Here is a 26,480-nt window from a genome sequence, read left to right on the forward strand (position 1 = left end):
AGAAATGAAAAGAATCCCTTCATTGTGCAGTATATTTTAGTCACAAAATTAAAGAACAAAGATAAAAAAAATGCACTCATATTTTAAGGTGCCTCCGACAGGCAAAGATATTGTGTAACATGGAAATGCTGCTCTGCAGATGGCGTGCGTTCCAAGATGCGTCTCACCCCGCATGGACCTGCCGCAAACCGAAAATGATATCACGCTGAAACCTTAATGCTTTTTACCAGGAAGTGGCGTCATCAGGAAGTATCCTTTTGACTTTACTGGTAGACTTTTATTTTCCTTCCCCCAACACTTAGCGTTTTTAGTACTTTGGGCGGATGCATGTGTTTCCACGGGTTGAAGATCCCCCGCTCCTTTGTGTGTGTGTGTGGGGGTTGATTTTTGCACCTTATTGGGAGGGACCACCTCCGTTCAGCCCCTCTAGATGCCCTTTTGGCAGCCTGTATCATCTCACCGCCTTTCTGGCGGTGTTTCGGGCACTGTCGGAGTCATGCGGCGGCACTTCCGCTGATGCCATTGGCCGGCACCGCCTTGAGTGTGGTGCCGGCAGGGTTTACTGCATGTGGGGGGTATTTAAGGACCATTCCCGGGGCAAATTTCAAGGGCGGCACACGCCGGATTTATTCATCTGCTCGGTAGGTATTTTATCCTCTGTCCTTCTCTTCCTTTTTGAGTATTTAGGTACTTTATTTCTATCTTGTTGGGACTACATTAACCTTTCTTTCAGGTCAAGGAGATCTTACTTATATTGGTTCCATATATCTTGTTATATAAAAATTTATACTGGATATAAACTTTGGGATACTACATGTTCCCATTTTCCCTAATGCCATGAACTTTCTTCTATCCTGATCATTTGGCCTTGTCCTGATTATTTAAGGATACACTTCCTGTTATAGGTAAGTTGTATTAATTATGTGGGTTGTACTGGATTATACATATCTATTTTTCCCTACATTTATGATTATTATACCATTAGGTCCCAATCAAGAAATCAATATCTTTAGAGTGGATGATTACCAGTCCCAGTGGCCAGGCTTCCCGCATAGACCATCTGTATTCTACTTTATAAGTAAGATATATTTATTTCTTACTGTTATGGGGTATTTTCTATCTATATATTCTCCTGCTAACCATTTTGATTGGCATGATTTAATATATAATGTGATCCTACTACCTTTTTTCATTTTACATCTATATAGATAGTGACCTGTTTTCTGGTTCCATTAATCCCCTGTGTCCGCCCCAAGCAAATTTCTTGCCTCTGTTTGTTTGGAGGAGGTTTGTCTACCATTAAAATGATTCCTATATGTATTTATATACAAGTATACTTTACATTATTTATAAATGACTATTATTGTTTTTTGTTTATTTCAAGAACATAACTGTCTGTATACTCACATGGTCCTGATGAAGCTTACCGCAAAACGCGTTGACATTTGAACAGATGTATTTTCATATCCACGCAATTTTGATATGTATTGTATTCCTACTGTGTACATGATTTATACGTAGTAGCTTTATTCTTCTATATGCATGTTTGGTGAGCTGGACCTTTTTGGTCAGCTTCATCATTTTATTTTTCTACTGTTTTAACATTGAACCAATAAATGTCTATTTTATAATTTTTTGCATGCTTATCTGTGTAACGCTCCTGCGTTTCTTATATGGTGTGGATTTTCAGCTGCAGAAATAGTTCCACGTCAGTAGTCATGTAAGAGATATGCTGAGATACCATTCCCAACCTCAATGACTCATCATGTGTGGAAGGTCTTATTTCAGCCAGTAAATACACACAATTAGCAAGCTGGTTCCTAGAATGACTTTATGTATGTGGTAACACAATGATGAAGGTTGAGGGATAGGTTGAGTGGAGGTGGTAGGTGATAGACACTTGAAGGTGAGACAGTAGCAGATGGATGCAGGAAGGTTTAGCAATGTTGTATGGTAGCAGATGACAGAATAGCAGGTGGACATACAAAAGAGATCAACCCAGTGCAGAAAAGTAGCAGTAGTCTCAAGAGCTAGCAATCTAGTTATGCAGATGTGATAAACAGTCTGTATTATGCAGAGCTAGATAGTGTAAGCTTAGTATAAGTTTATAGAGAATTCCCCTGCGGGGTACTTAGCACTATTAGCGATACAGCCAAAGGGTGGTTCAGGAGAGGCGGATGATCCAGTAGCGGGATACAGGGATCAGCGCGGCGAGGTTCCGTCAGCGAGGTAAGCTTGCAAGCATGGAAGCTTCAAGCAAGGTTAGCATCCAGGTAAGGGTGTTTGAACGAACACATGTGAGTGAGAACCGGCGATTTAAATAGCCATCTAGTCCAGCGCTGGGTGATGACAGCTCCAGTCTTAAAGGTGTATGCGCACCTTTCCAAAAGTAAATGGTGGGGCGCATACACTTGTGGAAAGTGTAATTTAGGGTACCAAAGGTACCGGAACATTACAATACCCCCCCCTTAAGGCCTGCTCCTGAAGGCCTCTGGAGCTGGTTTGTCTGGGTATCTCGCATGAAAATTGCGGATTAATCTAGGGGCATGTATGTCAGAGGTGTTTAGCCAGGTGTCGTCTTGGGGCCCATAGTTCTTCCATCTAACCAAGTACTGAAGTCTTCTTCTGTAGATACGAGAATCCAGAATCTCTTTTATCTCGTATTCTTCTCCACCTTCAACTTGTACAGGAGGGGGAGGTGGAATATTAGGCCTTATTCCTTGGTCCGGAACATGGGGTTTTAGTAGCGACACATGGAAAATGGGATGGATTTTTAGGTCCATTGGCAATGTAAGCTGCACTGCAGCTTTTCCAATAAGTTTCTTGATTGGGAAAGGTCCCAAGAACAGAGGTCCAAGCTTTTTGCTAGGGATCTTCAGTCTCAAGTTTTTTGTTGAGAGCCAAACGAGGTCCCCGATAGTATACTGTGGAGAAGGTCTTCTACGAAGATCATAGTACTTCTTTTGTTGACTGTGAGCGTGTGCAATGGTAGTATTTAGTAAACCCAGAGAATCCTTTATTTGGGTAAGATAGTCTGAGGCTACTGGGTTATTTGAAGGAAGGATGCGTGGAGGGAGAAAAGAGGGATGGAACCCATAGTTCAAGTAGAACGGACTCTGCTTGGTTGTACTGTGAGTTGCGTTGTTGTAGGCAAATTCTGCCAGGGGGAGAAGATCCAACCAATCATCCTGTTGGTAAGAAGTGTAACAACGTAAATACTGCTCGATGCATTGGTTGACTCTTTCAGTCTGTCCGTTGGTCTGCGGATGGTAAGGAGAAGTGAGCTTCCGCTCAATCCGTAGTATGTGACATAGTTCTTGCCAGAATTTAGAAATAAATTGGGATCCACGGTCAGACAGAAGAGTTTTTGGGATACCATGTAATCTGAAGACATGTTTCATCAGGAATTCTGCCGTTTGTTTGGACGAAGGTAGTCTGCGAATAGCAATGAAATGTGCCATCTTTGTCAGATGGTCCACTGACACCAAGATGGTATTAAATCCTTTGGAAGGAGGCAATTCTACGATGAAGTCCAATGACAAAACCTCCCATGGAGTTTGGGGTATTGGTAGACTGCATAGTAGACCGGATGGTCTCGTAGTGTCAATTTTGGACCTGGCACAGACATTGCATGAAGAGACGAATTTTTGTATAGATGTTTTCATGTCAGGCCACCAGAATTGTCGAGAAATCAAATTGAAAGTCTTTGTCATACCCATATGTCCTGCCATAGGCACATCATGCGATAATTCCAAGATCTTGGTGCGTAGGGTAAGTGGTATGTAAAGTTTGTCGTTGTAGTAGAGGAAGCCTTCTGCATCAGTATTTAGTTGTGGTGGGGGTGAATCCAAACTTATACCATGCAGAACCTCTTCCTTTAAGGAACGGACAACTCCAATAATGCGTTTGTGAGGTATTATAGGAACGGAAGGGATTTCAAAGTAGTTTTCTTCAGTTAGTCATGATTGTGCATCCGCCTTTTTGTTCTTATCTGCAGGTGTGTAGGTCACTAGGAAGTTAAACCTTAGAAAAAATAGTGACCATCGTACCTGTCGATGCGAGAGAGTTTTGCTAGTCTGAAGATATTGGAGGTTTTTATGGTCCGTGTATATAATTATTGGTAATTGGGTGCCTTCGAGTAAATGTCGCCAATTCTCCAGAGCCAATTTTATAGCAAGCAGTTCCTTTTCACCCACGGGGTAATTTATCTCGGGACTGCTCAGGGATTTAGAAAAAAAAGCGACTGGATGAAGTGGTGAAGTGTGGGTAGGTCGTTGGGAGAGTATTGCTCCTACTGCCATGTTTGACGCATCTACCTCCAGAATGTATTGGAGGGATGGGTCTGGATGGCGTAATATGGGAGCGGAAGTAAACCTTGTCTTTAACAAGTGGAAAGCCTTATTTGCTTCTTCTGACCATTTAAATGGTATTTTTATGCTAGTGAGCTGTGTGAGGGGTCTCACAATAGCAGAAAAGTTTTTTATGAACTTCCTGTAGAAATTTGAAAATCCCAGGAATCGCTGTAGCGCCTTGCGTGTAGTTGGTGTAGGCCAATCCTGAATGCAGGATATTTTACTCATGTCCATCTCGATTCCTGTTTTGGATATGATGTAGCCTAGAAAGAGTACCTCATCTTTATGGAACAAGCATTTCTTCAGCTTCACATAAAGATTATGTGCAAGCAATCTCGATAATACAAGTCTTACATGTCTTATGTGTTCAGACAGGGTCCGTGAATATATAAGTATATCGTCCAGATATACCACAACACAGACATCTAGTAAGTCTTTAAAAATATCGTTTATAAATCGTTGGAAAACTGCAGGGGCATTGCATAGGCCGAATGGCATCACAAGATATTCGAACAATCCGTATCTAGTTCTGAATGCAGTCTTCCACTCGTGTCCATCACGGATTCGAATGAGATTGTATGCTCCTTTCAGGTCTAATTTTGAAAAATAGGTAGCTCCACGCACCTGCTCAATGAGCTCAGGGATAAGCAGTAGAGGATAGCGATCTTTTATTGTGATGGCATTCAATTTCCTGTAGTCGATGATAGGTCTGAGACTTGAATCTTTATTGCGAACAAAAAAGAGTCCTGCTGCTGTAGAAGAAGTGGAAGGTCTAATAAAACCTTTTTCCAAGTTCTCATCCAAATAGGTTTTGAGATGGGCAAGTTCATCCTGTGAAAGAGGATAAACATGACCGAACGGCAATTTGCTATTTGGGAGTAGATCAATGCTACAATCATAGTCTCGATGAGGAGGTAATGTTTGAGCATTTTTCTCAAGAAAAACCTCAGAAAGATCCTGATAACATAGTGGTGCAATCTCATCTGTCACCACAGACAGAATCTTCCCGGAAAACGGGAGGTTACACGTATCCTCGCAATAACAAGAAGGGAAGGTCAAGGACCGTTTCTTCCAATCTATGGTTGGTTGGTGTGTGTGTAACCAGGGAAGTCCCAACACAATGGGAAAGTGGGGTGAAGGTATTAAATCGAAGGTAGAAGTCTCCCTATGAGACTCGTTAATAGTGACTAGAAGTGCTTGTGTCTGATCGGTGATCGGACCAGAGGATAACGGAACACCGGTAATAAGACTTACTGAGACAGGTTTGAGTTTAGAAATAATAGGAATTTTATTTAAAGCAGCAAAACATATATCCATATAATTTCCACAAGATCCTGTGTCAATCATGGCTTTAGTAGTAATCCTGTTCTGGTCCCACTGTAATGTCAAAAAAACAGAAATGTAGGGGTTAGTGAATGAAGTTGTCAATCCTCCTAGGGAGACATGTGAACACTCACCCTTCTTTTTGTTGACTAGGGGACAGACGTTTATCTTGTGATCCGGGGATGCACAGTACAAGCAGAGATTTTCATTTCGTCTTTTGGCTTTTTCCATAGTTGATAGCGGTGGGCGTATGGTTCCTATCTCCATAGGAAGGGGGTCAACGGCCAGACTCCGAGAGGAAACGGATAATGGCATTCCCATCTTTTCAGCCTTTCTTTCTCATAGTCTTCTATCTATGGTAATACTGAGTTGTATTAGTGTATCCAGGGTTTTTGGCATATCCGCTCGGGCGAGCTCGTCCTTAACGGCTTCTGATAGGCCAAGCCTAAATTGGGTTTTAAGAGATGCATCATTCCATTCTGAATCAAGGGTCCATCTCTTGAACTCTACGACAAAGTCTTCTACAGGCCTCCTTCCTTGTTTCAAGGATCTTAACTGAAGATCAGCAGTACTCTGCCTATTGGGGTCATCATATAGGCTAGTGAGCTCTGCCAGGAACAAGGCATAGGAGTTGAGAAGCTGGTCGTTTTTCTCAAAAAGAGAATCTGCCCAGGCTTGAGGATCGTTTGATAGGTAAGAAATAATAGTACAAACCTTAATGTGATCAGTAAGGTAGGTACGAGGTTTTAGCAAAAAAAGTAACTCACATGCGTTTTTAAATTCGCGAAATTTTTTGCGATCGCCTATAAATACCAAAGGGGGATTTATCTTGGGTTCAGGGGACTGAGCAGAGGTAAGTTGTGTCAGTCTAATTACCTGCTGCGACAGAGCCTGATTGTCTTCTTTTAATTCAGCAAGTGCGTGTATTAACGCAGATACTTGCTGTTTTAATTGTGTCACCTGAGTGGTTATTTCTGCTGAATCCATTTTTTGGTTCGTTCAATCTGTAACGCTCCTGCGTTTCTTATATGGTGTGGATTTTCAGCTGCAGAAATAGTTCCACGTCAGTAGTCATGTAAGAGATATGCTGAGATACCATTCCCAACCTCAATGACTCATCATGTGTGGAAGGTCTTATTTCAGCCAGTAAATACACACAATTAGCAAGCTGGTTCCTAGAATGACTTTATGTATGTGGTAACACAATGATGAAGGTTGAGGGATAGGTTGAGTGGAGGTGGTAGGTGATAGACACTTGAAGGTGAGACAGTAGCAGATGGATGCAGGAAGGTTTAGCAATGTTGTATGGTAGCAGATGACAGAATAGCAGGTGGACATACAAAAGAGATCAACCAAGTGCAGAAAAGTAGCAGTAGTCTCAAGAGCTAGCAATCTAGTTATGCAGATGTGATAAACAGTCTTTACTATGCAGAGCTAGATAGTGTAAGCTTAGTATAAGTTTATAGAGAATTCCCCTGCGGGGTACTTAGCACTATTAGCGATACAGCCGAAGGGTGGTTCAGGAGAGGCGGATGATCCAGTAGCGCGATACAGGGATCAGCGCGGCGAGGTTCCGTCAGCGAGGTAAGCTTGCAAGCATGGAAGCTTCAAGCAAGGTTAGCATCCAGGTAAGGGTGTTTGAACGAACACATGTGAGTGAGAACCGGCGCTTTAAATAGCCATCTAGTCCGGCGCTGGGTGATGACAGCTCCAGTCTTAAAGGTGTATGCGCACCTTTCCAAAAGTAAATGGTGGGGCGCATACACTTGTGGAAAGTGTAATTTAGGGTACCAAAGGTACCGGAACATTACAATCTGTCTCATGATGTGCTCATAAAGTCCACATACATTTTTTTTCTTATTAATAATAGAATTATTATTCATATTCATAATATTATTGAAGTAGTAGTATTATCAATATTATTATTATTTCAATATTAAGCAATAGTTATTAGTCTCTAGAAAATTATACTATACTATTTTACATTAGAGAAAATCCACATTTAAAGTTAAACTCTTGACCACTACCAAGGAAACAACCTTGACAAAAAATGAAATAGAACCTGGTAGAATAGTATTATTTAACCACTTGCCTACTGGGCACTTTTACCCCCTTCCTGCCCAGGCCAATTTTCAGCTTTCAGCGCTGTCACACTTTGAATGACAATTGCGTGGTCATGCAACACTGTACCCAAACAACATTTTTATCATTTTTTTCACACGAATAGTGCTTACTTTTGGTGGTTTTTGATCACCACTGGGTTTTTTATTTTTTGCGAAGCAAATAAAAAAAAAGACCAAAGGTTTTGAGGAAAAAAAACTTTTTTTCATAGTTTGATATACAATTTTGCAAACTGGTAATTTTTCCTCTTTCACTGATGTGCGCTGATGAGGCTGCACTGATAGATGGCACTGATGGCCACTGATAGGTAACACTGGAGAGGCACTTATGGGCACTGATTAGCAGCACTGGAGGACACTGTTGGCATACACGCATTACAAATTATGTATATAAGTTTCAATGGTAAGTTACAATGTCCTTTTCTACATACAGAAGAAATCCTGAACAAATAGTATACATTATTATATTTTCAAAAAATATAATCTTCATATTTAATATTCAACTTCAGGCATTTAGTACAGCCCTGGTGATTGGCAGAGGAAAGGGCATCTGTGCATGCTGGGATACTGTATAAATGTCAAGGGCACATGTGCTTGGGATCTTTAAGCTGGAGAACAGGGTCCCGGAGGGAGGGGACGCTGCCCCTCCTCTGTAGAAGTTGCCATGCGGCCTCAGTTGGTCGACCTAAGGGCCTGAGAGTTAGAGAGGAGCTGAACCCAGAGGTCCTGCAGAGCTGACTGGAAGGGAGACTCTGGAAAGGATCTGATTCTGCATACAGTGAGTACAGATCTGTGTCAAGGGGCCTGTTCATAGAGGGCCATCCCTTTGGCTAGAAGAGTCAGTGGACAGGTGTCAGTCAAGAGGATGCTAGAGATTGTCCTGAAGAAAATGTAGTCTTTAAGCAATAAGTCTGCTGCTGGAGAGAGCAAGAAGACTTACCCTTTCCATACAGGTGGCAGTATGGTTAAAGTCGTTTGACTGCTTCCACAAGAAACCTGGTGAGGCCAAGTCAGAGTCATCCTTATCAACTGTAAATAGTTCAAGTTGGAGTATCCCACTATTCCCATCTCCTATTCAAGTTCCTATTCAATAAATACCATAAACCAAAACCACTGGACAGTTTATTGAGTAACGAGCCACTAGGAGTAAGGGTGGATGAGAGAACTGTCGCCTAGTGAATGTCTGCAGGTAATCAGAGGAGGCCCAAGAAGTCATCACACAGCAAGCCCTACGGGGACAGTGCTACATTTGTGGGCGTCGCCCGGAATTAACTCTGAGTTACAGCAGTGGTTGCTACCGGCAACAACCGGAAATTTGCCCAAGTAAAGTTATGTCTTCTCATGAAAAGTGCTGGAGTGTTGGCGAAGAAAGGATGTGCTATATTGCAGGAGAAAGTAATGTCTGCTTTACAGTGATCAGTTCAAGTGTGCTTTTAAGTCATGATCACAGCAGTGGTTGCTACCGGCAATGACCAGACATTTACCCAACAAACACCATGTCTTCTCAAGTAAAGTTCTGGAGTGTCGATGGAGAAAGGATGTGCTGTATTGTAGGAAAAAATCATGTTTGCATTACAGTAATTAGTGCAAGTGTGCTTTCAAGTTATGGTCAAGAAAGCAGTGACCCGGGGTGCGGACATTGCCGCGTCAGGGGTTGTCTCAGCACATGTGCTGCGACAGAAAATGCCTGCCATACAAACAGTAACAGCAGAACAATTTCTAACAGAAGTGAGGGAGTTCAGTTGGCTGGGGAATGGAAAAGGGCAACTGAAGCTCAAGTCAAGAAAGAAGAGGCAGATGTATGTGTATCTGTGGCAGGGAACATAATCTGCATTGCAGTACTGTGTTCGTGTAGGCTGGGCTGCATTATAGCAGCGGCGAAGGGGTTACTGCAACGCGCGGGAGAGAGCGCACTAAAGAGATCTACCTTGCAGGAGGAGCCACCGCCAGAGAATCAGCTAGTGTGGGGCCACGGGTGGTGTCGCTATTCACGGACCAGAACAGAGGATGGGAGCTGGGACCGTCACTTCCGCTGTCGGGTGTAGCTGAGGAGCAGACACTTGTGTGGAGGAACAAGATGGCAGATGCCAGAGTGAGCCGGGGCTATCCCACATGTTGGTGGAGAACCTGCAGAGAGGAATGAATCGCAGAATCAGACCCTGTTGGACACAGGGGCCCGATTGATGCCCAAGGGAAGTCTGGCCACGGAACACCTTGGGCTGGTATGTGGCAGTTGCCTGAATGTGTCCGTGCAGCCAGTGTGGGCACTGCGGTGACATGTTGCTGAAGCTAGAGCAGGGTGATTGCTAGCCCAGAAGATTGTATGTGCACTGGGAAGTAGGAACCACTTCTGAATTGCTGACGATGCTATATATATATATATATATATATATATGTATGTATACATACACACACAGTATCTCACAAAAGTGAGTACACCCCTCACATTTTTGGAAATATTTTATTTGCTACAATGTAAAGTAGTGAGTGTACAGCTTGTATAACAGTGTACATTTACTGTCCCCTCAAAAAAACTCAACCCACAGCCATTCATGTCTAAACCGCTGGCAACAAAAGTGAGTGAACCCCAAAATTAAAATGTTCAAATTGGGCCAAATTAGCCATTTTCCCTCCCCGGTGTCATGTGACTCGTTAGTGTTACAAGGTCTCAGGTATGAATGGGGAGCAGGTGTGTTAAATTTGGTGTTATCGCTCTCACTCTCCCATACTGGTCACTGGAAGTTCAACATGGCATCTTATCACAAAGATCTGAAATAAAGAATTGTTTCTCTGCATAAAGATAGTCTAGGCTATAAGATGATTGCCAAGACCCTGAAATTGAGCTGCAGCACAGTGACCAAGACCATACGGTTTAACAGGACAGGTCCCACTCAGAACAGGCCTCGCCATGGTCGACCAAAGAAGTTGAGTGCACGTGCTCAGCATCATATCCAGAGGTTGTCTTTGGAAAATAGATGTATGAGTGCTGCCAGCATTGCTGCAGAGGTTGAAGGGGTGGGGGGAATCAGCCTGTCAGTGCTCAGACCATACGCCGTACACTGCATCAAATTGGTCTGCATGGCTGTTGTCCAAGAAGGAAGCCTCTTCTAAAGATGATGCACAAGAAAGCCTGCAAACAGTTTACTGAAGACAAGAGTGCGTAGCGGCAACCAGGTGAGGAATGCAAAGACAAATGTGTCCTGCCTACAGTCAAGCATGGTAGTGGAAGCGTCATGGTCTTGGGCTGCATGAGTGCTGCTGGCACTGAGGAGCATTGAGGGAACCTTGAATGCCAACATGTACTGTGACATACTGAAGCAGAGCATGATCCCCTCCCTTTGGAGACTGGGCCGCAGGGCAGTGATCCAACATGATAATGACCCCAAACACATCTCCAAGATGACCACTGCCTTGCTAAAAAAACTGAGGGTAAAGGTGATGGATTGGGCAAGCATGTTTCCAGACCAAAACCCTATTGAGCATCTGTGGGGCATCTTCAAATGGAAGGTGGAGGAGTGCAAGGTCTCTAACATCCACCAGCTCCGTGATGTCGTCATGGAGGAGTGGAAGAGGACTCCAGTGGCAACCTGTGAAGCTCTGGTGAACTCCATGTCCAAGAGGGTTATGGCAGTGCTGGAAAATAATGGTGGCCATACAAAATATTGACACTTTGGGCTCAACTTGGACATTTCCTCTTAGGGGTGTATTCACTTTTGTTGCCAGTGGTTTAGACATTAATGGCTGTGTGTTGAGTTATTTTGAAGGGACAGCAAATTTACACTGTTATACAAATGTGTCCTGCCTACAGTCAAGCATGGTAGTGGAAGCGTCATGGTCTTGGGCTGCATGAGTGCTGCTGGCACTGAGGAGCATTGAGGGAACCTTGAATGCCAACATGTACTGTGACATACTGAAGCAGAGCATGATCCCCTCCCTTTGGAGACTGGGCCGCAGGGCAGTGATCCAACATGATAATGACCCCAAACACATCTCCAAGATGACCACTGCCTTGCTAAAAAAACTGAGGGTAAAGGTGATGGATTGGGCAAGCATGTTTCCAGACCAAAACCCTATTGAGCATCTGTGGGGCATCTTCAAATGGAAGGTGGAGGAGTGCAAGGTCTCTAACATCCACCAGCTCCGTGATGTCGTCATGGAGGAGTGGAAGAGGACTCCAGTGGCAACCTGTGAAGCTCTGGTGAACTCCATGTCCAAGAGGGTTATGGCAGTGCTGGAAAATAATGGTGGCCATACAAAATATTGACACTTTGGGCTCAACTTGGACATTTCCTCTTAGGGGTGTATTCACTTTTGTTGCCAGTGGTTTAGACATTAATGGCTGTGTGTTGAGTTATTTTGAAGGGACAGCAAATTTACACTGTTATACAAGCTGTGCACTCCCTTCTTTACATCATAGAAAAGTATAATTTCTTCAGTTTTGTCACATGAAAAAATATAATAAAATATTTACATAAATGTGAGGGGGTGTACTCACTTTTGTGAGATACTGTATATTGAGCTTTTTGCCTGGAATTTACATTTCAAAGCTCACAATATTGCTAATATAATTTTTAGACGTCAAAGTAACATATGTTCAGATCAAAATTAAAAAAAAGAAAAACGTGCTGATGCACTAAAATGAGACACATAACTTCCAACGTTTTGACAAACTTTTAAACTGACCCCCTCTCGCCTTGCCTGTTGAGACCCTCCAGTGGCAACCTGTGAAGCTCTGGTGAACTCCATGCCCAAAAGGGTTAAGGCAGTGCTGGAAAATAATGGTGGCCACACTAAATATTGACACTTTGGGCCCAATCTAGACATTTTAACTTAGGGGTGTATTCACTTTTGTTGCCAGCGGTTTAGACATTAATGGCTGTGTGTTGAGTTATTTTCAGGGGACAGCAAATTTACACTGTTATACAAGCTGTACATTCACTACTTTACATTTTAGCAAAGTGTCATTTCTTTAGTGTTGTCAGATGAAAAAATTATAATAAAATATTCACAAAAATGTGCAGGGTGTAGTCACGTTTGTGAGATACTGAATATTTAATATAGTATTATTTATGTAACCTATATATACGAATACATAAAGTACATATAATGCTCATGCACACTGCGTCTCAAAGAGGCTGCTCCTACAGGCTTTTGAGCAGAACTCTATGGTTAAACACTATTAAGACATTCAACCCAGAATGGGGTGAAAAGTTCATTTGCCTAAAGTCGTAAATATGTTAAAGTCCTTGGGTTGGGGAAGTCTTACCAAAACAAGAAGAGTGATTTAATGATGAACACATTGGGTGTCACACTGTCTGCAGACAAGGAATTTAAATTGGTAAAACTATACACAAAAAAGGTTATAAATCATTTTAATAAACATATAGGTATTAAAGGAATGAATAGATTTGTCTGAATGTATGACAGGTGTCAGATTTATGGTTGGTTACAATGAAGTAGATCTTTGCAACCAATCACATTGTACCCTATATTCTTGCGTATTAAACCGTTCAAATAAGGGCTCTTTCACACACACTGTCCGTCGGACGGACTCCGTTTTTCTCAGCGGGGGATCGATTCGCTGATCCCCCGCTGAGCAGAAGGATGACAGCTGTGTCTCCGCGCTGTGTGCGGAGACACAGCTGTCAGTTCCCCATGCATCTCTATGGGGGAAATCAGATGGGAACGGACCGTCGGTCCGTTCTCATCCGATACCATCCGATCCGCCGGACGGATTGGAAAATAGGGTTTCCATCCGTCCAGATTTGACGGATCGGATCGGATGTCAGCGGACATGTCTCTGCTGACATCCGATGCCCCATAGGAATGCATGGGGGGGGGGGACCGTTCAGATCCGCCAAAAAAACTGACAGGCGGATCTGAACGGTCCGCCTGTGTGAAAGGAGCCTTAGACTTGCATGTTCCTATGCTTTGAACATGATCTTGTATGTTCCCAGCTGTTATTAATAAACCTGCATCAGTGAAGGTCCTGTCTGGTCCAATACATTATTATTCTACTTCAATGGCACAATGAGGCTTAAGACAAGGTTGGAGGTGACAGTTTACCCAAGATGCATTGGTACACCTAGAATTAATAACTGTACCGGTGTCCTGTATGCAGTTTCGTCATAGATGTATAACCTCGTATAAAAATCGGATGGGTAAAAAAGGAACATACAATATTAGTCCACAAACAAAAATTCACAGACTGTGTAGCGACAACAGCTATATTATAGAAACTTTTTTTTTTTTTTACACAGGGATGTGTTGCTGTCAGTCAGCAACTACATGTGTATGGCTGTTGCCACCCATAGTAGCCCTGCTACCCTAGGCCATGGCCTATTTCGCTATGTAAAAATTTGTCCCTGCATATGATGCACACTTAGGTCCAGTTCCCACTGTGGCAACTTCAAAGTCACTCTACTTTGAAGTCGACACCTCAATGCAACTTTAGCACGACTTCTTTAACAGAAGTCAATGCAAGTGGTGCTAAAGTCAGACAAAAAGTAGTGCAGGGACTCAAGTCGCTCCTATTAGAATGGTTCCATTGCAATTATTTGTGATGCGACATATGTTTCCAAAGTCGAACCACATGTCACACGAGTGTGAACTGGGCCTCAGCTAGCTCATAGATAAAGAAAGGAGAAGCAGGGCATTTACAGTTAGTCCAAAGCTTTATTACTGGGTGAACTTAAAAGCCACAAACCTTTACATACAACTTTAAATTGAAAACCCAACTAAGCTTAAAGTGGTTCTAAGGTCACAACCCTGCATTCCCTGCATTAAGGTAAAAAATGTTCCAGTAGTTGCTCTTCCCCCTCACCTCCCTAAATACCCAAGATCTAGCTTAATCCAGTGTCCAGTGCTGTGCTCATATGCAGTGTTGCTGCTTTCTGTTCCTCTCCTCACAGAACAGAGAGGCAGCAGTGGGAAACATAGGCTTCTCCTGAGCTGTTTGTGTGTATGGTCGCACACAGCCACGCTCAGGAGTGAGTCTGCAGGAGTGCCCCAAGCAGAGAGTGCCAGCAGGGACCCCAGAAGAGGAAATTCAGGGCTGCTCTGCACAATACCACTGTACAGAGCAGGTAAGCATAACATGTTCTTTAACCCACACTACTAAGTTGATATAATCCTCTTTCTTTCCCAATGATAAATGCAGTTTCTACCTGTTTTTAGAGCATCGACCAGCCGTCACATGACCCACTGCCTCTCTCCTCTCCCCGCCTGACAGTTGCAGCGGGCGGGGTCGGGATTTCCTCCGCTTATGTCAGTCAGGAGAGGAGGAGGAGAGAGCCGGCCGGTCACATAACGGCCGAGCAGGGCTCTTAAAACAGGTAGAAACTGCATTTTTTTAAAAATAAAACACAGTGACAGGAGCACCTAGCATTGGGAAAGAAAGAGGATTATATAAGATATAAAAAGGTTTTTCAGCAGCAGGAAGGGAGGGGGTGGGCACCTGACACAGGAGCAGAAAGCAGGGAGGGGGAGGAAGACACAGGAGGACAGGACAGCTGTAGCTGATGGTGGCACATACACGGACCACGTTGTCAGGGCTCAGCAGCCATGATACACAGTGGTCAGTTTACAGGGGGAGGGTAGAACCTGGCAGAATCAGCCAGGTTTTTTAGGTGATACCAGGGGCCAAATTACACAGCACAAGCACTGTGCTGTATAACATGCTTTAAAGGAACAGGATCTTTATTTTTTTTTTTTGGGGTAACAAACGCTTTAACTTTAGAACCATTTTAAACCTGCTGCAAGCCCAATTCTAAGCCTTGTACTAACTACCCTGTAAGGCCCCTTTCACACTTATGTGACCTAAAAGTTGTGCGATTTTGCCGTGATTCTAACTGGACTTGAAGCAATGCCTATGTCTAGGGACCTCAAAACACATTAAAATTGGTCCAAAGTAGTGCAGGGACTACTTTGAAATTGTTGCAACTTGAAGTCACTCAGATATGAACGGTACTCATTGGAAATCATGGCGTACGACTTGTCATGCGACTTTGCAGTCCCAAGTCGCAGGACACGTTGCACAAGTGTAAAAGGGACCTAAAGGAAACTTGTATACTTACCAAATCTAAAAGAGCTCCGGTCCAGTCACATGATCGACTCCCAGCGCTGGCTTCAGGGGAGAGTAGAGACAGCGAACAACGGATGTGCCAAAATTAGGCTATGGGTGACATCACAACCCAGGCTCTGCAGCTGTTGTTGCTAATCTACCTCTCTTCTGAAGCTGACCGCCGGGGAGATCATGTGACCAGGTGAGCGTGCCCTTAGATTAGTATACACATCTTTCCTTTACAGGCTCTTTCTTCCTGTGCCAGTGGGTGCAACCATCTAAGCCAGCCATTGAAGTATCGAAAATGTAGCCAGCTAGGCAGTAACCAAACTAATTTTGTTCTATGTATGGGCAACTGATCAATCAACTTTAGTACAACCAGCCAGTCAGATTTCTTTCATTCGATCACTGCCAGCGGCTATAGCTGCAAGTATTGAATTCTGACGGCTGGGTAGCCCCTTGATGTCAGAATACAATAGCTCTGGGTTTCCCCCCTTTAACATTGACTGTGTTGATGGTGGAATTGAGAAATTTTCTTTCCTTCAATTTGAGATTAAAGGAAAGAAAACTGCATAATGTATGGCCTGCCTAGTGCAGTGGAAGAAGAAGTAGATCAACAATACTGAAGTATCAGTTAATGAAGAAACTAAGCATACAATTCCTCTTCTGTGTTCGGTGGTACATTTCTTTTTTAAGATGAGAGAACGCCTACTTTAATTGTTACATGTTACTATTTAAATAGCATAACTTAAAAAAATATATAAAAATACTGCTTACACTTTATTTTTTTTATTAAAACAGTATTACACCCAAAGCCAATAATATATTGCAGCTTACCAATCCTTATATATGGTTGCTGCATTCGTCTTATTTTTAAAACTTTTTTTCCTTGGTGATCTGGCCAATAATACACCTTCTGTATTAGAGTGCCCCCATTCTGGAAACATGACCACATGGGGCACCTAGGGACAGCAGCATTGTCAGTCTAGGGGGGAGGAGAATGTTAGAAGTACTAACATATTAAAATGTACTAACAACTTGAAGCCAAACTCCAATTAATAGCTTAATAGGAATGACAGCAAACACTTTTTTCCTTTAGGGATAAACGTTTTACATAAATAAAAGTGGATTATTGCAAGCACTCCTGTCAACGGTAAAAGGTTTGTCTCATCCCTGTAAACCAATACATTCACAAGAGAGCTTGTTCTTTTGAAAAACAACAGACTTACTGGCTGGATCAGCAGATGAATATAAAAGAAAGCCTAAAGAATAAAACAAAGGCAACCATCCCATCTAGAAAGCCTCAATATAATAAATATTTGCTGTTGGGTTTAAAGAATACGTTACCCTAACATTTCATATTCCTGATATGTGCCTGCTGCACCATGTACTTGTATGAAAAAATAATCCTGTTCTTTTTGTATTGTTTAATTTGTGTGAAATTGCTGGTGTTCCTGCCAGTCTTTCTGCTTTCCTACTAAAAACTGACCTGGCATGGGAGCACAGTGTGGTCAGTTCTCTAGCTGTGCTGAGAACTCAGCCTAATCTCCTCCAATGTTCAGACTTGTGCTGACACATCCCCCTATATTATATTTATAGTTTCTATAATATAGCTGATTTTTCTCCCCCACGTCTCTGAGCTCCTTAGGCAGCTGAGAAAAGAGGGTATGCGATCACTTATAAAAAAAAAGGGGGGGGGGGTATTTGTAATGTTTTTTATATGTATATGTGACGGTCACCGTCACTGGGAGTGAAAGACAGATACTTAATGGTTAGGATTGCTTCAAATGGGTTCTGTGTTTACACTTATGATAACGTGTATTGTACTTCAATGTCAGAGACTGGCTCTACCTGTTGTCTGTGTATTGAGGTGTGATGTGGATTTGGTTAGGCCTGTCTGTCCCATTGTTAATTGTTAATAAACTCACATATTGTTTCTGTCCAGATGGCTAGATAATTAGTTCAGGTTAATTCTATTTCTGTATACAATTTCATCTGCATATGATAATGTTATCAGGCAACCCCTGACCTGTGTGTGGTAATCTGATCAGCAGGGGGACGTCCAGGCTGTATAAAAACTAGGGATGCACCGAAATGAAAATTCTGGGCCGAAACCGAAAATGCAGGATGCCCTTGGCCGAAAACCGAAACCGAAAATGACTTTTTTCCCCCAAATAATTTTAAAATAGATAGAACAGAGGCATACACCAAAAACAGGCAGGCGTACACTTGTAGCTGCCACCCTGTCGCAGTATAGTGGATAATTTAATTACCAATGGTATTAGTATTATGCAGCATGAGGGGGTTAATGTATTGCCACTGCTGGTCACTGATGAATTAGTGACCGACCAGTGGCAGTTAATTAACCCCTTTGTGCTGCATTAGTGCAACCAGTATCAGTGTTAATTAACACTGGTTGCACTGCTACTGGTTGCACTAATTCAGCACAAAGGGGTTAATTAACTGCCACTGGTCGGTCACTAATTCATCAGTGACCAGCAGTGGCAATACAATTAACCCCCTCATGCTGCATAATACTAATACCATTGGTAAGCTCGCCTCAGCATCCCCCCCTGCCTCAGCGTCCCTCCCCCCCTTGCCTCAGCATCCCTCCCCCCCTGCCTCAGCGTCCCTCACAATCTCAATGCAATCTCCTTACTCTCAGCTCCAGTCCTCCTGTGTCCTGTCCTTCCTTTCAAAAGACCCGCCTCTGGCCGGCGGCCCGCCTCCCGGTGATGTCACTACTACTACGATCTGTGCATGAATGAACTGACACACCGGGCGGGCGGGCGGCCGCTAATAGCTATAACTATGTGAGCGCCTCACTTCCATGTCAGCGGAGATACATGCCTGACAGGGAAGTGAAGCGCTCACATAGTTACAGCGGTTCTGTTACGTTGGTGGCAGTGGTGGGATGCTTCCTGCAGTCTGGGACATCCAAACCTCCACTGGGATCCGAGGCTCGGATAGCAGAAGAGGAGAGGTACAGATATCAGCCACCATGGAAGAGGAAGTCGGAAGGAGGTTGCGAGAGATGCGGATACAGCACAGGGGACCAGTGTCAAAAAAGGTCCTGCTAGGAAGGCATGTTTCAATCCACTTGGAACTCTGGGAGGAAGCGATAGCCCGTGAGCAGCGACACCAGAGAAAAATCCTCCCCTCCTTTCATGAAAGGTACTGGTCGCAGTTCGAAGTGCAAATGGTGTTTTTGGGGAGGTAACTGCACAAGGAATGGAAAGAAGTGTTAAGCAGGCTGGTCCAGGAGGAGATGCGGTTGGACAAGAGCTATAGAGCCCTCCGTTGGTATGTAACCCAAGTGAGCCCATGGACAGCGAACGACGGCTCAACAAAAGGCTTTTGCTATGGTGGCTTGGGGCTGTTATTAGAGAGGCTCTCTGAGGACCCCGACTATGGGAGCGATTTAGAGTGGTGTATGGAGGAAATCTTGGAATACAGAGAACAGATGCTGAATGTCTTGGAAGTGCAGTGGGCACTGGAAGATTTGGAATTTCTAGCCAATCAGGAATGAGAGCTGGAGATCGCCTATAGACGGCTGCTAGACTCTGCTCAGCGCTGGGCCTGGGCCCCCCTTGCCTGAGAATATCCAGAAGTACCAGCTGATAGTCCAGAAATCCCGACTGATGAATCGACAATGTGGCACAGTAATAGTGTGCTTTGCTCACCTGCACCCACAGTTTTGGATGCGGAGGTCTTATGGCGGATGCAGCAACTGCTGATTCACCTTGATGAACCTGTTTCTGCACAGGACGAGCTTGGATGGAAAAATGCGTCTGTCCAGCCACTGGATAAAGGTATGGGAAAAGAGCAAGCCATCTTCGTTCCCCAACCATGGATCACATATTTAATTGACTTTCTATTGGAGGATGATATGGATGATAAATTACCCGCCAAAGTGTAAGCACTGGGCCCAAGTGACACCAGCCCATGCCCTGGACTTTTAGCAATTCCAAAGGCTGGGGATTTATTAGACTTTTCTGCTGAGGAGGAACATCCCAGTGAGCCTACAGCAGTAGAACTGGAATCCAGGCATAGCGCTGCTGACCTCTGCCTGCAACAAGTGGTGACTCAGGAAGTTATGTGCAAGGCCACAGACTTTTCAGTTTTTAGTTTCCTGCAGAACAGCTGGCATCAGGGCCTAACATCACTGAGCGCTGCCCAACACCAACAGCAGCTTCATCCTCCCTGAGAGAAGAGGCAGCTGACCTTTCTGCTACACCACTGACAGGGACCTGGGATTTCCTGCCAGCAGCATCTGTGAAGTTACAAAAAACTTCTCCAGCTGAAGCGCTTACAACTGGACAGAGGGTCCAAGACCTCTGCCCCACACCTCTGGGCAGTTCCAGAAGCCCAGGGTGAGAAGGTTGTGATCACTCCCCAGCAGTAGAACAGGATCCAGGGGTAGAAGAGAGAGGAGATTGTCGTCCTCCCTTCCAGTCAGTCAGAGCAGAGGAATTGGTCACTCCCCAACGGCAGCTACACAGTTCGGAGAAGAAGGTGGTCATCCTTCCTCCCCAGCGAGAGATCCACAGTCTGGGAGTGGGAGAAGCCGTTCTCCCTCCGCAACAGTTAGCCTGAGTAGATTATATGGATTCCCCAGAAGAAGTGTTGGCAACAGGACAGAGTGCTACAAATCTTTGCCCAGCACCCATAACAGCTACAGAGTTCCAGGAAGCTGGGGCAACGGCCCTCCCCTCAGCAACAAGCTGATGAAGTGAAGCTTCTACACCCAGCTGAAGTGCTGGCAGCTGGACAGAGACTCAACGACCTCTGCCCCACACCTGCTGAAGGCAACCCTTTCCTGTGGCCAAGAATGGAAATCAGGTTGACTACCTATGTGAGTTCAACTAACAAAAGATGGAGTTCTTGTGGTAGTGGATGGGACTGCAGTCTTCATCTCTATATCCCAGGGATGCTGGAAGTCGACCCAGATCCCCAACAGCCTGAAGAAGTGAGCCCCGCCACCCGGTCTTCTCTCCAGCGACAAAGGAGAGAAGACTCCCAGGAGAAGGGCCAGTCAGCGCTTATCCCCAGCGGCGGGTGTGTTCTACGAGAGATGCAGAGGTTGGCTGGTTGAGTGCAGACATTGGGAGGGCCCATGGAACACAGCCTACCTTAGAGAGGTTGGAAAATCCCTCTCTCAGCCCCCTAGGCCCCTCTTATGTCTAAGTCACCCTGTGTCTATTAGGGACACAGGGTGACCAAGAAGCCCAGTCTGGCCTGCTCAAACCAGACTGCCACAGACTGATCAGCTATGAGAGCTCCATGGACCCTGCCGGGACAAACTTACAAACAATGTGGAACTTTGTCAAGGAAACTGCCATGATGGATTGACTCTTTGGGACTCATTACCCGACTAACTCAGGCACAGACCGATTGGAGGTCTGGTACCTGGTTAGTCTACCTTTGGGGGGGGGGAAGATATGTAATGTTACAGTACTCACCATCACTGGGACTGAAAGACAGATACTTAATGGTGTGGATTGCTTCAAATGGGTTATGTGTTTACACTAATGATAATGTGTATTGTACTTCAATGTCAGAGACAGGCTCTCCCTATTGTCTGTGTATTGAGGTGGGATGTGGATTCTGTTAAGCCTGTCTGTCCCATTGTTAATTGTTATGGAACTCACATATTTTTTCTGTCCAGATAATTAGTTCAGGTTAATTCTATTTCTGTATACAATTTCATCTGCATATGATAATGTAATCAGGCAACTCCTGACCTGTGTGTGCTAATCTGATCAGGAGGGGGATGTCCAGGCTGTATAAAAAACTGTGTCACTGTTCAATAAAGGAGAAGGTTCCAGAATAAGCTAAGTTGTCGGCTAGCTTTATATGGGGGCAGCTGGAATATTTGATATTTATGTTCAAGCCTGAAGGAGGCGGTATACTGATGGAAGCCCACAGACACAGTGTGGGTCGCGGTTCTGTTACAGTATATACATAAGTTTTGCCTTTCATTTTTATTTTAAACAGAGTGGGTTGTTTTACAAGGTGAGGGTTCACAAATACTTTAATACTGCTTTAAAAATCATAGTTAGCTTTCCCCTTCTAAACGTTAGACAGGGGGCTAGGGAATTATTCTAATTAACACTGGTCTGTACAGTGCTGGCAGATCCCATTATCAGTTGTAAACTAGATGCATACACTGTCTGTCCTAACAAAGGGATAAAGATCTCAAGGAGCGAGTGGTACGTATGTTAAAGCACTTTTGAAAAAAACATCTCTAAGGCCGGTCAGACTCAGCTGATTCAGCAGGAATAAGCTGATATTCGAACCGCATGTGAGCAGGCTGAATGTACCAAGTTGATTGATCAACTTGGGTACAATCAGCCTGTCAGATTCACTTGCGATTATCGCTAGCGGCTGCTATAGCAGCTAGCAATAATCACTTTTTTTCTCCCAGGGGGTGGCTTCTCCTGAACGCCCCCCACCGAGAGCAGACAATTGCTCAACAGGAGGGATTCCCCGGTCAGCACTGTCTGTGTCGATGGGGAAATCATGTGAATTTCTTTCCCACAATGAGTGGTTGAAGGAAAAAAATTTGCACTGTCGCCTGCCAAAGTCAGTCCCCTAATTTCATATTGGCAGTTATTCTGAACAAGGGAAGTTGCCTATAGAGTCATATGTATAAATCTTCTCAAAAGAACCAACTAGAAATGTAAGAAACAGTTTACATTTTTTTTAAGGTATCCTATGAGCATGGGAACACGAAAGAAAATAGTGGGAGAGTGTCCGGGCTGGACCTACCCCTTGATAAAAGAACGAAGACTTCTTGCAATGCAAAGTGACGTATTTTTTTAAACAAATGTGTGAGAACAATGACAGCAAGTGTCTATGTCAGATATACAGTACATTGCTTTTATACACTTAATATGATCCAAAGACATGAGCTGATATTACGTTACATATTACAAAGTCAATGAGATGTACATATCATTTTTTTTCTAAGTTCAAAACAACTGCTGCCTACTAGCTTAAGCCCACTCATACCAACAGTGATTGATTTTTAGATATACAGTATCTCACAAAAGTGAGTACACCCCTCACATTTTTGTAAATATTTTCTTATATCTTTTCATGTGGCAACACTGAAGAAATGACACTTTGCTACAATGTAAAGTAGTGAGTGTACAGCTTGTATAACAGTAAATGTTCTGTCCCCTCACAATAGCTCAACATGCAGCCATTATTGTCTAAACCGCTGGCACCAAAAGTGAGTGCACCTGTAAGTGAAAATATCCAAATTTTACCCAAAGTGCCAATATTTTGTATGGCCACCATTATTTTCCAGTCTTAACCATCTTGGGCATGGAGTTCACCAGAGCTTCACAGGTTGCCACTGGATTCCTTTTCCACTCCTCCATGATGACATCATTGAGCTGGTGGATGTTAAATACCTTGCGCTCCTCCACCTTCCGTTTGAGGATGCCCCATAGATGCTCAATAGGGTTTAGGTCTGGAGACATGCTTGGTCAGTCCATCACCTTTACCCTCAGCTTCTTTAGCAAGGCAGTGGTCGTCTTGGAGGTGTATTTGGGGTTGAGGGACACTATTTTGTTTATTTTTTATTAAAGGACTTGTCAAAAACGGTCTCCTATGGTTCTTACTTTTTGACACTTTTTTGGTGAATAGATAGGGGTACTATGAACCCGATACCTATTCACATAGGGGAGGGCGGGATCTAGGGGCCCCCTTGTTAAAGGGGGTTTCCAGATTCTAATAAGCCCCTCACCTGCAGACCCCCACAACCACAGCCCAGGGTTGAAGGGAAGATGCCCTTGTCCCCGTCAACTTGGGGACAAGGTGCTTTGGGTGGCAGCCCAAAGAACCCTTCCCATGTTGAGGGAAAGGGCCTAGTATAGTTCTGGCTGCAAGGCTAGATAAGGGTACGGTATGGATTTTGGGGGGGGACCCCATGTCTGTTTTTTTTTTTTTTTTAATTTTGGCATGGAGTTCCCCTCAAAATCTATACCAGAGCCAAAGGGCCTGGTATGGATTTTGGGGGGACCCCACACTGTATTTGTTTTTAGATTTTGGAGTGGAGTTCCCCCTTTAAAATTTACACCAGACCCAAAGGGTGTTTTTTTTAAATTCTGTCATAGGGTTTGTAAAATAATTAGGATATCTAAGAATGTCTGTAGTGTCTTTTCGGCGTTTCATTTAATAGTTTATTAGTCAGGCTGACTTAAAAAAAAGTGTGAGTTTATTCAATCACACTTGGCATCAGCATAAAAATAAATTAGCTTCCTGTTAGATCTGTTGCCTTAAGTGTCTGTTAGGTTTTTAGAAAGACAGAAAGAGAACAGCTGTTGAAGTGAGGCAATGTGTAGGCCTAGAGCAGTGATGGCAAACCTTTTCGAGCCTGAGTGCCCAAACTGCAACACAAAACCAGCTTATCTATTTCAAAGTGCCAGTGGACTAATACCGGGGGTGGGAAGGTGATATATCATCTCCCAGCCACATATCAACTGCCTTCTGAATATTGATCCACCACAGAATGCTTCTCAGAGGGACAGCAAGGGCTGCTGCATATGCAAATGCACCCCAATCCAGCTGCTCACCTCTGCACCCCAAAGCCCCCTCTTTGCTTACTTCTACATGACCTCCTCTGCTCACTATTGCAACCCCACAAAACTGCTGACCTCTGCACACTGCCTCGTTGCCTACCTTTGCACTCCATCCTACTGCTCACCTTTGCACTCCAAATAGTTAACCCCCCTCCTGCTGACCCAGTATTACAGAAACCTGAATGCTATACATGATGGAACATTCAGCATTGCAGTGGCAAGCAGGACTCTCAAGCCTGCTTCTGTTTGTTTGCATCCACTTCTCTGGCACCATTCAGGAGATAAAGGTGGGTGGGAACTGGGGGAGGGGTGGAATTTGCATATGAATGCCGCACTATTTATATATTATATTTATTTATATATATATATATATATATATATTTTATATATAAATAGTGCTGTTTACCTGGGAATGTCACACTATTTACACATGAATACTTTGCTATTTTTTTTTATGAATCACATAATTCCCCGTCGGCAGCGGGGAAAACAATCCGGTCTGCTTTCCTCTCAGGCAGGAAGTCGAGTGAGGGCAAGATGGCCCTCACTCAACTCTATGGCCTTGGACAACTGGAGAAACATCATACGTCGCTCCCTAGCAACGGATTTAAAGAGCCCATTTTTTTTCATCATGGAAAAAAATTACTTTTTTTTTGTTTAGATGTGAGATCTGAGGTCTTTTTGACCCCAGATCTCACATTAAAGAGGTCCTGTCATGCTTATTTTATTTTTTTTATTTCATTTTATTACAAGGGATGTTTACATTGCTTGTAATAGAAATAAAAGTGATCAAAAAAAAAAAAAAACTGTGTAAAAATAAAAAATAAGTGTTAAAATAAATAGGAAAAAAAAATTAAAGCGACCTGTCCCCATACGCAAGTCGCGCCCACTTAAACGGTGTTCAAACCACACATAGATCACTCAGGGGGAAATGTTTTTTTCTCAACAAAAGTGGAGTTATGCTTTAAATTTCCTAAGTATAAATCACAAAATGTCCTTCTCTTAAGAGATACCTGGATTGGAAAATGATTAATTTGAAAAGGACTGGCGGAAATACATTTTCCATTAGTACACTTCGTTTTTTCAGGGGGAAAATTGTAGCATTGCCAATATCACATTTTATAGGATAATTTTCTAATGATATGCAACACTCAAATACCTGTGTCTATAAAGTTGGGCTAGTGTGATGATAAATAAATCGATTATTTGCCCAATCTATTTTTCTAAAATTACCCTTAGGATATATATTATTTGAGTTATGGAAAAGACTACCCAACAACTTACTATTTATCTCCCAATTTAATAGTTAATTTCGAGGTAAATATATTTGTGTAGTACATGTCAAAATTAAATCATCCTTTCCTTCTGTAACTTTAAGAGATTGTGGAGATACTTTTATGTCTGGAATAATCAAATCCACAACTGTAATAATCACCTTCACTTTGACTTGAGCTAAAGCTCTTACTATTTGAAAATCCCATACTCTTAATTACATCTTCCTTTTTCATCTCCTGTAGTTTTTAAATGTTCAGGATCCACAAACTGAATATAATTTTGTGTTAAAAACCAAATATCTGTTTTGGATCCTCCTACAGAAGCAGATCTTACTGTATCTCTTGTTACATCACCAGTTCAAGTTGTAGACTCATTTCCTTTTAAAACTATAACTCAGAATCCCATATTTGTTAAATTACACTCATATGTACCAGTTTTACTATTATGTACATATGATCTTTGCATTTTTATCAACTTTGTTTTGGATTCCATTCTAGCGTGTATTTCAATAGTGTTACTAAGAAAAAAATAAAGAGCCATACAACAAGTAATCCCATAGCCTATGCAAATGTATCCATATAGTCTTTGCCTGTGTCAAAGTCACTGTATCTCAGAAAATATCTCTTATTTCTGGATAGTTGCAAGTCTCTTTTATGCAGGGTCTCAGTCTTGTTCTCTTCTGCTGAGCTGAAAAAAGTCTTGTCCGTTTTTATAAAGAAGAATGTCATTAAAGAAAGAAATGCAGCATCATTATCTT

The 26,480-nt window shown here is 43.2% G+C and overlaps 1 protein-coding gene and 1 pseudogene across 2 annotated transcripts in view; both read right to left on the reverse strand.

Annotated features, from left to right (window-relative positions):
- AMN1 (antagonist of mitotic exit network 1 homolog) overlaps positions 1-26,480 on the reverse strand; it is a 284,298-nt gene that overhangs the window by 74,444 nt on the left and 183,374 nt on the right. The gene's annotated exons all lie outside the window — the stretch shown is intronic.
- LOC309554655 overlaps positions 1-26,480 on the reverse strand; it is a 28,883-nt pseudogene that overhangs the window by 926 nt on the left and 1,477 nt on the right. Inside the window, exon 3 of the transcript in view lies at positions 25,437-26,477. The product of the transcript in view is annotated as an uncharacterized misc_RNA (transcript). The remainder of the gene's footprint in view (positions 1-25,436; positions 26,478-26,480) is intronic.

The sequence above is a fragment of the Pelophylax lessonae genome (genome assembly GCF_965119305.1).
Source record: "Pelophylax lessonae genome assembly, chromosome: 4".
Lineage (NCBI taxonomy): Eukaryota > Metazoa > Chordata > Amphibia > Anura > Ranidae > Pelophylax > Pelophylax lessonae.